The 11,385-nt window shown below is 33.9% G+C and overlaps 1 long non-coding RNA gene across 2 annotated transcripts in view; it reads left to right on the top strand.

Moving 5' to 3' along the window:
- Positions 1–2,053: 2,053 nt before the first annotated feature.
- LOC141405197 (uncharacterized) overlaps positions 2,054–11,385 on the top strand; it is a 177,445-nt gene continuing 168,113 nt past the window's right edge. Inside the window, exons 1-2 of one of the 2 annotated variants that reach the window (XR_012413159.1) lie at positions 2,054–2,192; positions 4,492–4,685. This is a non-coding gene — a long non-coding RNA (uncharacterized lncRNA). The remainder of the gene's footprint in view (positions 2,193–4,491; positions 4,686–11,385) is intronic. The other variant, XR_012413160.1, reaches the window with a different exon arrangement.

The following is an 11,385-nucleotide window of genomic DNA, read 5'->3' as shown; positions in this document are numbered from 1 at the left end:
TGGAGGTATATCCAAATCAGAACCGATTTCAATATAACTTGGCAAACTTATTTCAACACCTAATTCGTTAACACGGACAGAATGTGTGTGTTTGGTGCAACAAATACCTCAAATCGGGTGAAGATACATATATATGGGAGCTATATCCAAATCTGAACCGATTTCTTCCAAAATAAATAGCGTTCGTCCTTTGGCCAAAAAATATCTTCAACGTTTTAAACTTCATCGAAACGGACAGAATTTGCTTGTATGCTGCATCAAATATATATATGTATGCTGCATCAATATACTATTCCACCACATGTTATAAATTTCAAGAATATCTGACAGAATTTGAGTGTTTGATGCCCCAAATACCTCAAATCTGGGGAAAAAATATTTGGGATCTATATATAAATCTGAACCGATTTCTTCCAAAATAAATAGCGTTCGTCCTTTGGCCAAAAAATTATCTTCAACGTTTCGAATTATATCAAAACGGACAGAATTTGCTTGTGTGCTGCATCAATATGGGAGTTATATCCAAATCTGAACCGATTTCAATATACTATTACACCACATGTTATAAATTTCAAGAATATCTGTCAGAATTTGAGTGTTTGATGCCCCAAATACCTCAAATCAGGGTAAAATATATATGGGAGCTATATCCAAATCTGAACCGATTTCTTCCAAAATAAATAGCGTTCCTCCTTTGGCCAAAAAAGTGTCTTCCCCAATTTTTATTTAAATCGGACAATAAATGCGACTTGTACTTTGATTAGAAAAATACATAATCAGACGGACGGACATGCATTAGTCGACTCGGAAAGTATATCCGAAACGGAACTATGGGTCTATCTCGCTTTCTTTGTATGTTACATACAAATGCACAAAGACATAATACCCCTTACCCCATCACTTTTTTATACCCTCTGTATTATAGTGGAGGGTATAAAACATTTACTTCACAAACTGTATCTGTTTTGACCAACACAATACTAATTTCTGCATCTCACAGTTGTTGCTATAGTAACATATGTATGTAAGTACGTAATAGCAGTGATTTACCAATGGCTTACCATACTCTAATAGTAACATTCTGTTAAGAAAAGCAACAATTGTAATGAATAAATCATGATTCGGAGTTCGGAGAATAACAAACTCTGCGTTTGGTTGACGAGGGTTGATTCGGAAGTGGTTGAAAGAGAGAAAAGACGAACTCAAAGGTGGGAATTTTTATATAAATTCCAATTAGAAATGTAGTATGTAGTTGTTTGTGGTTTGTTTATGTTTGAACAATAACATTTTCTATACTTTGGACAGTAATGTAGGTTGATGACACATCCACCCAAACCTTGTTAACTAGCCTTCATTGCTTCACACTCATTTGTAGAAATACAGATTCATTGCTTAGGTTGCAAGAGAAATAACTGTGCAATGGAGTGACTCAGTGCTTATAAAATTTGTGCTCTCATTGATTCAAGTAATTCAAGTGTCATATTTGTCATGTTGCTTGTTTATGTTTTTAATTTTGTTCTAGCGTTGGGGTGGTGGTGCTGTATGGGGTGTGGTGGATTGCTGCCACACAGACATAAATGTATATCGTTACCCAAAATGAGAATCAAGTTTGTGTGCTTTATATGCGCTATAAGGTGCGTTCAATGAAATTCAGCTTACGAATGATCTTGGGGTGATAGTGGTGTTTTCATCATGTTTTGTTGTCTTCTGTTTTGGGTGGGTGTCGGGCTATTGACTCTCATGTATACTCGTTTGTATGTACGAGAATATTATCATCGTACATATAAGAGCAAGGCGGGTGGCTTTTTGTTTGTTATATTATTAATCGCTCTCTGAGCTTTACTTTTGTACGCTTGCCCAGTTACTTCAGCAGGGGGATTTTTGGGAAATTCTACACTTGGTTTTTGGGTGGTTGAGGGAAAAATCTCTCTCATATTGTGTGCCTCTTCTGTTAGTATTCTCTACAAGGTGTAATTTTGCCTTTCATACAACGTATCCAGTGACTTAGGGTTTGTGATAATAATGGTGAGTTTAATGAAAACAGTTTTGCGAGTTACGTTTGGCGAGTTATACCTAAAATACGCGTAAATTAACGGAAAATGAACAACTGAAAAGAAAAAAAAATAATTTTTTTGTGTAATAAGAGATTGAATTTTCTGAGAGTTTTGTGTTATGGAAATTATTGAACAAGTGTGAGTGAAAAAAATCAAATAAAAAGAAATATCTACTAAATATTGGAAAAGTTACATATTATTTCCCAAGAAGTGAAAATTGCAAAAATAAGCAGCCATTGTATTTATATGTGTGTTTTTGTGAATGATGTTAGCATTTGTTGTTTGTTTTGCGGTGCACTTCAGCGTTGAAAAGTTTTACTGTGTTTTTGTGTTTTTGTGATTTGTTTGTTTTTCTGTTTTCTTTTCCTCTGTGGAAAACAATTTTGTTTAGTGCTCTTCTCAAAACAAAAACAACAGCAAAAGTGTTCTTGTTTCAGCGTTCTTCTTGTTTTATTTTTTACTCCCAAATGTATTTTTGTGGAAACAAACATCAACAGCTACAGTGAAACAAAAAAATGTTATTTGATTTGAAGAATGTTTAATTGAAATTAATTTATTCTTTTCAGAAATGCGAAATCTACCGTTTTGTAATTTTTGTACTTAGTCAACAATGCTGTCTGCCATGCAGTAACAACAACAAAAATAACAACAACAAAGCTCAGTTTTCCCTGGTGTGTGAAAATCCATACATACAGTGGCGGACATATAATTAAGAACGACATCGTATTAAAAAGTATTTGACTTGCTACGTTCCAAATATTTGAATATTTATATGGAACAAAATTTGTAAATAAAGTACAGGGTAAGCACTTTCAAAAAAAGCCAAAACATGTTTTACTTCTCCCTAGTTTATACGAAAGAAACCACGATTTATTAAAATAGTCATAAATCGACCTGGCCACATAATTAAGAACGATATAAGTAAAGGTTACTTTAAGATAATTTTCATACACAATATGTGAATATATCGTTATGTATTTTAGAAATCGGTTACTTTGATTCATTTTTAGTATCAAATGTCCTTCAATGGTACATATTATTGAGTCTAAGTTTGATAATTAGGGCATACCTAAGGTTTTCCAAAATTTGCCCATAATTTGACGAATTTATTTTATTTTTGGGATCTAAAGCCACTGTTTTGGCTTCCTCTCATTCCCTCGATGACGCTCTAAACGATACCCTATGATTGTCGTTCCATAGTCGACACTTATTTACCCTTAAATTGGTTTTTACTCCACTTCTTTGAGTCCTTTTCGAGGGAATTGTCTGGGAAATAGTGTCGTATGAGCCATTTCCACCTTATAAAGCGGTAGGATTTTTGTCTGCAGGTAGTAGACAGGAAATAAAAAAATAATATAACGTCTATACAAAAATTGGAAGAATTCCACTCCGAATGTAACATTTATTAACATAATGTTTTGAATGCTCGAATTCCACAATAATTTTGTGTATGTATATCAGACATTAGTTTGTACAAAAATTGTATTTTCATCCATAAAAATTATTGATTTGACTGGTTTTGATATTAATATGAGCTTCATGGATTAAAACGTCTTACATAACTATGCCTACCACACCCACAAAGACATTGTGCAATGAAGGCTTTCAAAATATTAAACCTTTCATTTTTGTTCGGTGTACCGTTAGGCCTATTTTTTGTACAAAACGAAATTATGTTTTTATTTCCTGTCTACTACCTGCAGACAACAGTCCTACCGATTTATAAGGTGGAAATGGCTCATACGACACTATTTCCCAGACAATTCCCTCGTAAAGGACTCATAGAAGTGGGGTAAAAACCAATTTAAGGGTAAATAAGCGCCGACTATGGAACGACAATCACAAGGTATCGTTCAGAGCGTCGTCGAAGGAATAAGAGGAAGCCAAAACTGTGGCTTTAGATCCCAAAAATAAAATAAATTCGTCAAATTATGGGTAAATTTTGGAAAACCTTAGGTATGCCCTAATTATCAAACTTAGACTCAATAATATGTACCATTGAAGGACATTTGATGCTAAAAATGAATCAAAGTAACCTATTTCTAAAATGAATAACGATTTATTCACATATTGTGTATGAAAATTATCTTAAAGTAACCTTTACTTATATCGTTCTTAATTATGTGGCCAGGTCGATTTATGACTATATTAATAAATCGTGGTTTCTTTCGTATAAACGAGGGAGAATTAAAACATGTTTGTGCTTTATTTGAATGTGCTTACCGTGTACTTTATTTACAAATTTTGTTCCATATAAATATTCAAATATTTGGAACGTAGCAAGTCAAACACTTTTTAATACGATGTCGTTCTTAATTATATGGCCGCCACTGTATTTTCCAAAATGTATTCCAGTGCTGAATGAAAACAAAAAAAAAACAATGATGTTAAAGTTTCAACAACAGCACTTTTTTATAACTGATTGTATATTCTACAGTGAGTGGTATTAATACGAATAATTAACATTGTGTCTGTGTTTGCGTGTATAAAGGAAGAATATCTTGAAAAATATTAAAGTAAAAAGAATGTTAAAAATGTTCTGAGCAATTTGAATAGAAGTGTCTGCTTAAACATTGCCATATCTTCCCATTTGATAACAATAAGTGGATTAGGATAAAACACATTTTCAAGGTAATATTGAGATAATATTTTGAATTATTAAGTTAATGTGTGCATAAAATAAAATTAAACATTAATGATATACCTGTCTTCAATGATTCGTGCTACGTAGTGATAATTTTCAATTATTTTGATTTTAGGGTACTATTTATCTAATAAAGCATCCCAGCAAAATTTTATGGAAGTGGTTCCATGAGATGCCATGATTTCACCGGATCTTTTGCATTGGGTCAAATGAAGTCGTGAAAGATCCGATCTTTTCATCAGCATTTGAACCCATTCGAAGGAAGACGTGAAAGATACGATCGTTTCATCAGCATTTGAACCAATTCAAAGGAAGTCGTGATAGATCCGATCTTTTCCTTAGCATTTGAACCAATTCCATCGATCCAATAGAGATAAATTTTGTGTTTTTATTTTTACACATTTATATATTCTTTTATTTATCTAAATATGTACGTTTAAAGCAATGTAAGATTTATTATGCTAGGAAGTCCCAATCATTGAGCTAAAAGTAGAGTCGGACTGCACTCTTTGGTATTAGTCGTGTTCCTTTACGTGCCTGAGGTTACCAGTTTTAACCGGCAAAGTATTTCCTACTTTTAAAAGCATACAATTTATATGAGAGCAGTTCACCACTTTTACCATTTTTTCAACAATTACCATTATTTCAACAATTACCATTTTTAAAAGTAAAGGAACAGACCAATTATAAAAGTTTCTTTGCCTGCTCTAAAGAACCCTGCTCAACAAGTCGATTTGTAGATCCCTACAAAACAACAAACATTTCCAAAACGTTGTAAAATAAAATTCACGAAATAGTAATCTGCAGTTGGAGTCAATGTCGAAATCTGCACTGTACTGATGGGAAGTAAAATCCTTCTGTAAGATGAATCAAAACCTGTTGCGGAGGAAGTAAACTCTGTTGCGTGCAGCGGCGGTGTTTAGACTGCAAGTTAAGTTTCTCACTTAAATTTACAACCTGTCGATTGCCAAACACATCGTTCCCGAAGTCTGGAAAAGGATACCAGCAAAGGTGAATCTTACAAACCGATTTCGCTTTTGTCGCCCGTAGCAAGGACCCTTGTGGCTTTTGTTCTTCCAGCATCAGAAATAACGTTCCAGTTGCCGATCAATAGCATAGGATCCGTAAGCAGCACAACAACTGCGCTGAAGGCCATCTCCATCTCCATATTAGCCGAGGACTCACTCAGAGCAAGCCGTGCGATAGAACAGTGATAGTGACACTTGATTTAGCAAAGCCCTTTGATATTGTCAAGCACCCTCGTTGTTTGATGTCATCGAGCAGACTACGCACCGTCCAAGTTTGAAACGTTGGATAATAAATTTTAAGTGTGGATGACAGTAGTACGTAGAATTTAGGATCAAGAAGTCCAAGACTCGTAGAGCGAAGAAAACCTCTTCTAAATTGCAAACGCTGCAGACGGCATTGAGATCGTAACGTGGAAAACATTTGCCCATCATACAGCACAGGCCCCCACGACACACTGCTCCTTTTCAATTGCCCTACCAATCCTGCTAAGAAACTTAAGTTTGCAGCTTTGTGGTTACAAACCATATAAATTGCGAAGTAGCCACATTCTTACGACTGATAGACCCAGATTCAGATTAAGCAGAAAAATGGGAATACAAACATATTAACTACTGTTACAACAACGAGAATGTAAACTTTATGATGATAAATAAATTATAGTTATTTCATTAATTCCTTTGAATTAATAAAATAAAAAATGAAAATAATTTTTCAATACAGCATTTTCCATTTTCCGAACAAGACGTGAAAATTACATGCCAAAGGGTTGGAGACAAAGGGTGACATGCCAAAGATTAGTGAAAATGCTATTCTTGGGAATTGGTTAAGATGGCATGCCAAAGGATTGGTATAGATGCCATGCCAAAGAATTGTTGAAGATGCCATTCCACCGAGTTAGTGAAGATGACATGCTTAGGATCTGAAAATGAATTGCATCTTTTGGGGGTCACGCTCTTGTAAAAAGAATGAGTTAAGATGCTGAAATAATGACATTCCATTTCACTTGCACCCATTCTTGAGTAGCATCTTTGGCATCGAACATTTTGCTGGGATCTTACTGAAGAAGATTGTGCGAGATATGAAGAGAATACACTTATACTATCTTCTTTGGTGTGTAATTAAATATTTTGGGATTTATAAATTTGTTTGCGTGCAAAATTGTTGAATTTCTGTTCATTATTAGTTATCTCTACCGGTATAAAATATATTTTTGATATCAGAATATATGCCCACAATGAACTATTTTCGAAGCATATCTGAGGAACAAGTACACAATTTTTGGACGATAGATCTTCAATAAACTCGCAATTTTCTTAATTATCAAATATACCAAATTGCATAGTATATATCACGAATATTGTCAATTATTTCATATTCCATTTCCAAAAAAAATTGATAAATTTTTTTCGCGCTACATCAATTCCCAGTACGAATCTGGTCGCGAGCCAATTTTTGGTTGTTGCGGACAAAAGTTATGGCTGTTTTATTTCGGCTTTTAAAAAAGAAAATATTATAAAAACGCTAATTATTTTAATGAGCACAATTGTTACAAAAAAGTTCTCTCGAAGTGACTTCAGCGAGTAGATTGCATAATACCTGCAAAATGTTACACAGAACTCGCGGTATGTACATAAAATTGATAAATTATTGGATATAAGTAAACTTTTTTTCAAAATTAAGGCCATTTAGTGGTCATAAAATTACATAAAAATTTGTTGTGGATCAAAACTTCACGGGGAATCAAATGAGACTACAATCATACAGATTGGTGTTTTAGTTTCGATGTTACAGCCAAAATAAGCACATATTTTGGTCAAAAAAATTATGAGGATATATCTCAAAACATATAAAATGGAAACGGAGGTCAAATAAACCATTTTAATTTATATGAATTTTAAAATACGTGTAAGTCGCGTAATTATGAAAATCATTTTGTCCGCATGTGATTTTCATGTACAGCAAGATCATATCTTTTAATTTAAATATATTTTTCGAAATTTACATTGGAGGCTAAGATGTAGCATCGGCTGCATCCTAGCATTAAAAAACCTATAAAATATCGCTAATTTGCCCAAAGTGCATACAATTTTTGTCCGCATCCGATTTCAGTGTTCACCATGAAAATCTATATCGATATATATCTAATTCAAGGCGATCAATCAAGAACCGTGGATGTAGCATCACACACTATTTTATGGGATAAAATGAATGTAGCTCCCTTATCAGTGAAGTTTTCAAATCTCTGTTTCCGCTAAAACGAAGATGCTGTACTAGTTGTTTCATTGCAGAGGAAACGAACCGTAGATAACGCGATAAAATACGCGATATTTCCAAAAATAATTTTAGGTTATTTTTCTACTTTGGAATTTCTTGTAACTCGCGTTTTAGTATATGGATTTTCACGGGGAGTGATTTATTGGATCAGGAACGTGAAAAACTAAAATGTGCAATCAAGTACGAGTAAATCGAGTGACAATTGTAAAAATTAGTCCCGAAAAATATGATTTTTAGAAAATTGTTCGCACAAAATTTTCGCATTTGTATGCGGATTTCTATGAAGCTGTGCAGACTACATTCACAATATTCGTATCAAATAACTCAGAATCGCGAGTTCTTCAATCCTATATACGATTTTTTGAAAAACCTGTTTGCGGAATGAAATTAGAAGAAAATTTCAAAAAACACTGTAAATCTGGCTTCAAAATGTCAGCATCATTTAATGGTACAAGCAGACGAAATTTTGAAAAGTAATACATTAGTGAGATGATCCTTATTTAGTTTGCTTCTGCTTTTACTTTGACATGAAACTCGAGGGAAGTGTGGTTTACTCACAAATCGAGAGAAAGCAAAAAAAGACATGGTGGCTTCAACCCATTTTTACCAATTTTTTAACATAAATATAGCCACAGCTTCCACGCAAATTATCTTTTAAAGCCAATATTTTTTGCCTCGTCCAAAAACATTTCATTTTATCCAAAAGTATTTAATTTGTACAATATACAATCACGAGTCACGTGTTCTAAAAGGGTAAACCTTGGCTTCTGCTATGTTAAATTTTCAAAAATATTGGTGATATATTTATTTATTTTAAGTGTATTCTAAATGGAACCTGATATTCAAAGACAATTTGAAGATGTAGCAGGAGGGGCTAATCAATTTGAATTTTAAAATTTTCGAATATTTTTTTAGAAATGTATAATTTAAATATTTTGCCACAAGCATTCCAGTAAAGACAAGGGAGGCTTCTCTTTTATCAATGAATTCATATTAAGTTATTGATATGTGACCTAGTTTTTAACACCGAGTCCGAACGGCGTATCCGAAGTTGCCACTTGTGAAATACTCAGGAAATATCACCAACATTACTAAGGGGTATTTTGCCACCTTTGAAAATTTGATGGGAATCGATCCCGGACATTCAGCGTGCAAGGCGGTTGCATATAGCTAATTCATACAGTTTGTGGTGTAGGGACTATAGGACTATATCCTTTGCTTACTTGTTTTATTTATTTTTTTCTTGCCTTATGCTTTGTGTTGTCAATTACAAATGCTTGCATCTCTAGTTGCATGCTTCCAGCATATCTTCATGGTCTACAATTGTAACATTAAATCATGCAAACGAGAGGACACTTGTTTCTTTGTTCACCAGTTGGTTTCCGTCGATAGTGCAACTGCCAAGGAAACTCAAAATAAAAAAAGAAAACTCATGCACACATTCATCACAGGATGTGTATGTCAAGGATAACTAAAACTAAATCAAGGTCTAAAAAATATTCTTTATTGCCTTTTAGCACGTTGAATGCAATAAAAACATCAATGTTTTGAACATAGTCATCAACAGTGGATGTTTGTTATAAGGGATTCCATGTGACCGAAATGCGCAATACTATGATGCTTCTTAATCTCCACATGAGTTATTCTTTTTTAGATGAAAATATTTAATTGTTATCAACGAGAGAAAATCTATTTCCCACGAACCTTCCCGAAGGGACAATGGGAATATTTTTCTGATATCAATTCTAATATTAGGGCACGAGGGAACTTATTCCCAGCCGAAATTCATGACCAGCATGTTACTAATCACCCCAGAAAAATTTGATATTTACTGGTCTGGAACTTGTTGTACAACTAACTCCTAATCGACAGAACATATTAAATATATTAACACTGTTTGATTGTTAGTTAATATTTAAAAAAAAATATTCTTCTCTCAAATCAAAAAGATATTACGGTGGAGTAAAGAAAATCAAAGATTGTTTCTGTCTGAAACTACATTAAAGTACAAGGACACTGCACAAAATGCATACGAGGGCGGTTCGGAAACTTCTTAGCCTATCAATGAAAGAGAATAGTTAGTTTTTCAAATATATTTTTATTTTTCAATATAATCTCCTGAAACTTCAATACACTTAGTCCAACGCTTTTCTAGCAATTCTATCCCTTGATTAAAATATTTTTCCTCAAGGTCTTCAAAATAGTGGTTTACAACTGTAATTGCATCTTAATTTGAGGTAAAACGCTTGCCAGCAAGGAATTTTTTTAGATTTGGGAACAAGTAAAAGTCACTTGGAGCTAAATCAGGAGAATAAGGTGGGTGGTCAAGCAACTCGTACTTTAATTCGTTGATTTTAGCCATTGTTAAAACACTCTTGTGCGCTGGTGCGTTGTCTTGATGAAAAATTATTTTTTTGTGTTGTAAGCCAGGACGTTTTCTCGAATGTACATTTAATTGATCCAAGAGGTTGCAATAGTACTCTGAATTTATTGTTGTACCCTTTTGCAGATAGTCAATCAATAAAATACCTTTGAAGTACCAAAAAACCGTTGCCATAACCTTACCAGCCGATTGAATTGTTTTTGCCTTCTTTGGGGCACTTCCTCCAGCTTCAGTCCATTGTTTGGATTGTTCTTTTGTCTCTGGAGTATAGTGGTGGATCCATGTCTCATCAACAGTTATGAAACGACGCTTAAAATCCATTTTATTTCGCTTAAAACGATCCAAACAAGCTGGTCGACTGTTAACAAATGCGGCACCCATCTTGCAGAAAGCTTTTTCATCTGTAGTTCTTCATGCAAAATTAAATGGACACGATCATTTGAGATGCCCATGATATTAGCAATTTCACGCACTTTTATTCGTCGATCATTTAATACCATATCATGCACTTTGGCTACAATTTCTGTTGTTGTTGCTGTTTTTGGACGTACACTACGTGGTTCATCTTCAATGCTTGTACGACCAAATTCAGCAACCCAATTTTTTACTGTTGCATATGAAGTTGCACTTTCACCTAACACATTCACCATATCATTATGAATTTCTTGTCCCGATAAACCTTTTTTATGTAAATATTTAATGACAGCACGCATTTCTAATTTTTCCATTGTAAAAAAATTGCGGATGCGTCTTTTTTGAACACCTGTTTCTATATGAAGGAGTTGTCAGATCGATACAAAATTTAACATGTGTTCATAACAGAAATTGAAGTTTCCAAAACACTTAACTTTTTTCTGTTTATACCGCGCTTTTTGTGCTAGGCTAAGAAGATTCCGAACTGCCCTCGTACAATATTGCCTATAGGCTACTGCAAACAGTTTTACGTGTATATCTTAATAGCCTTGACTATGTTTGGCAGTTTATAAAAATTGCCATGACCT

This window comes from Musca autumnalis, unplaced genomic scaffold (assembly GCF_047663935.1).
Source record: "Musca autumnalis isolate F117 unplaced genomic scaffold, ASM4766393v1 scaffold_5, whole genome shotgun sequence".
NCBI classification, from domain to species: Eukaryota; Metazoa; Arthropoda; class Insecta; order Diptera; family Muscidae; genus Musca; species Musca autumnalis.
This window is presented reverse-complemented; position numbering and strand designations above follow the sequence as displayed.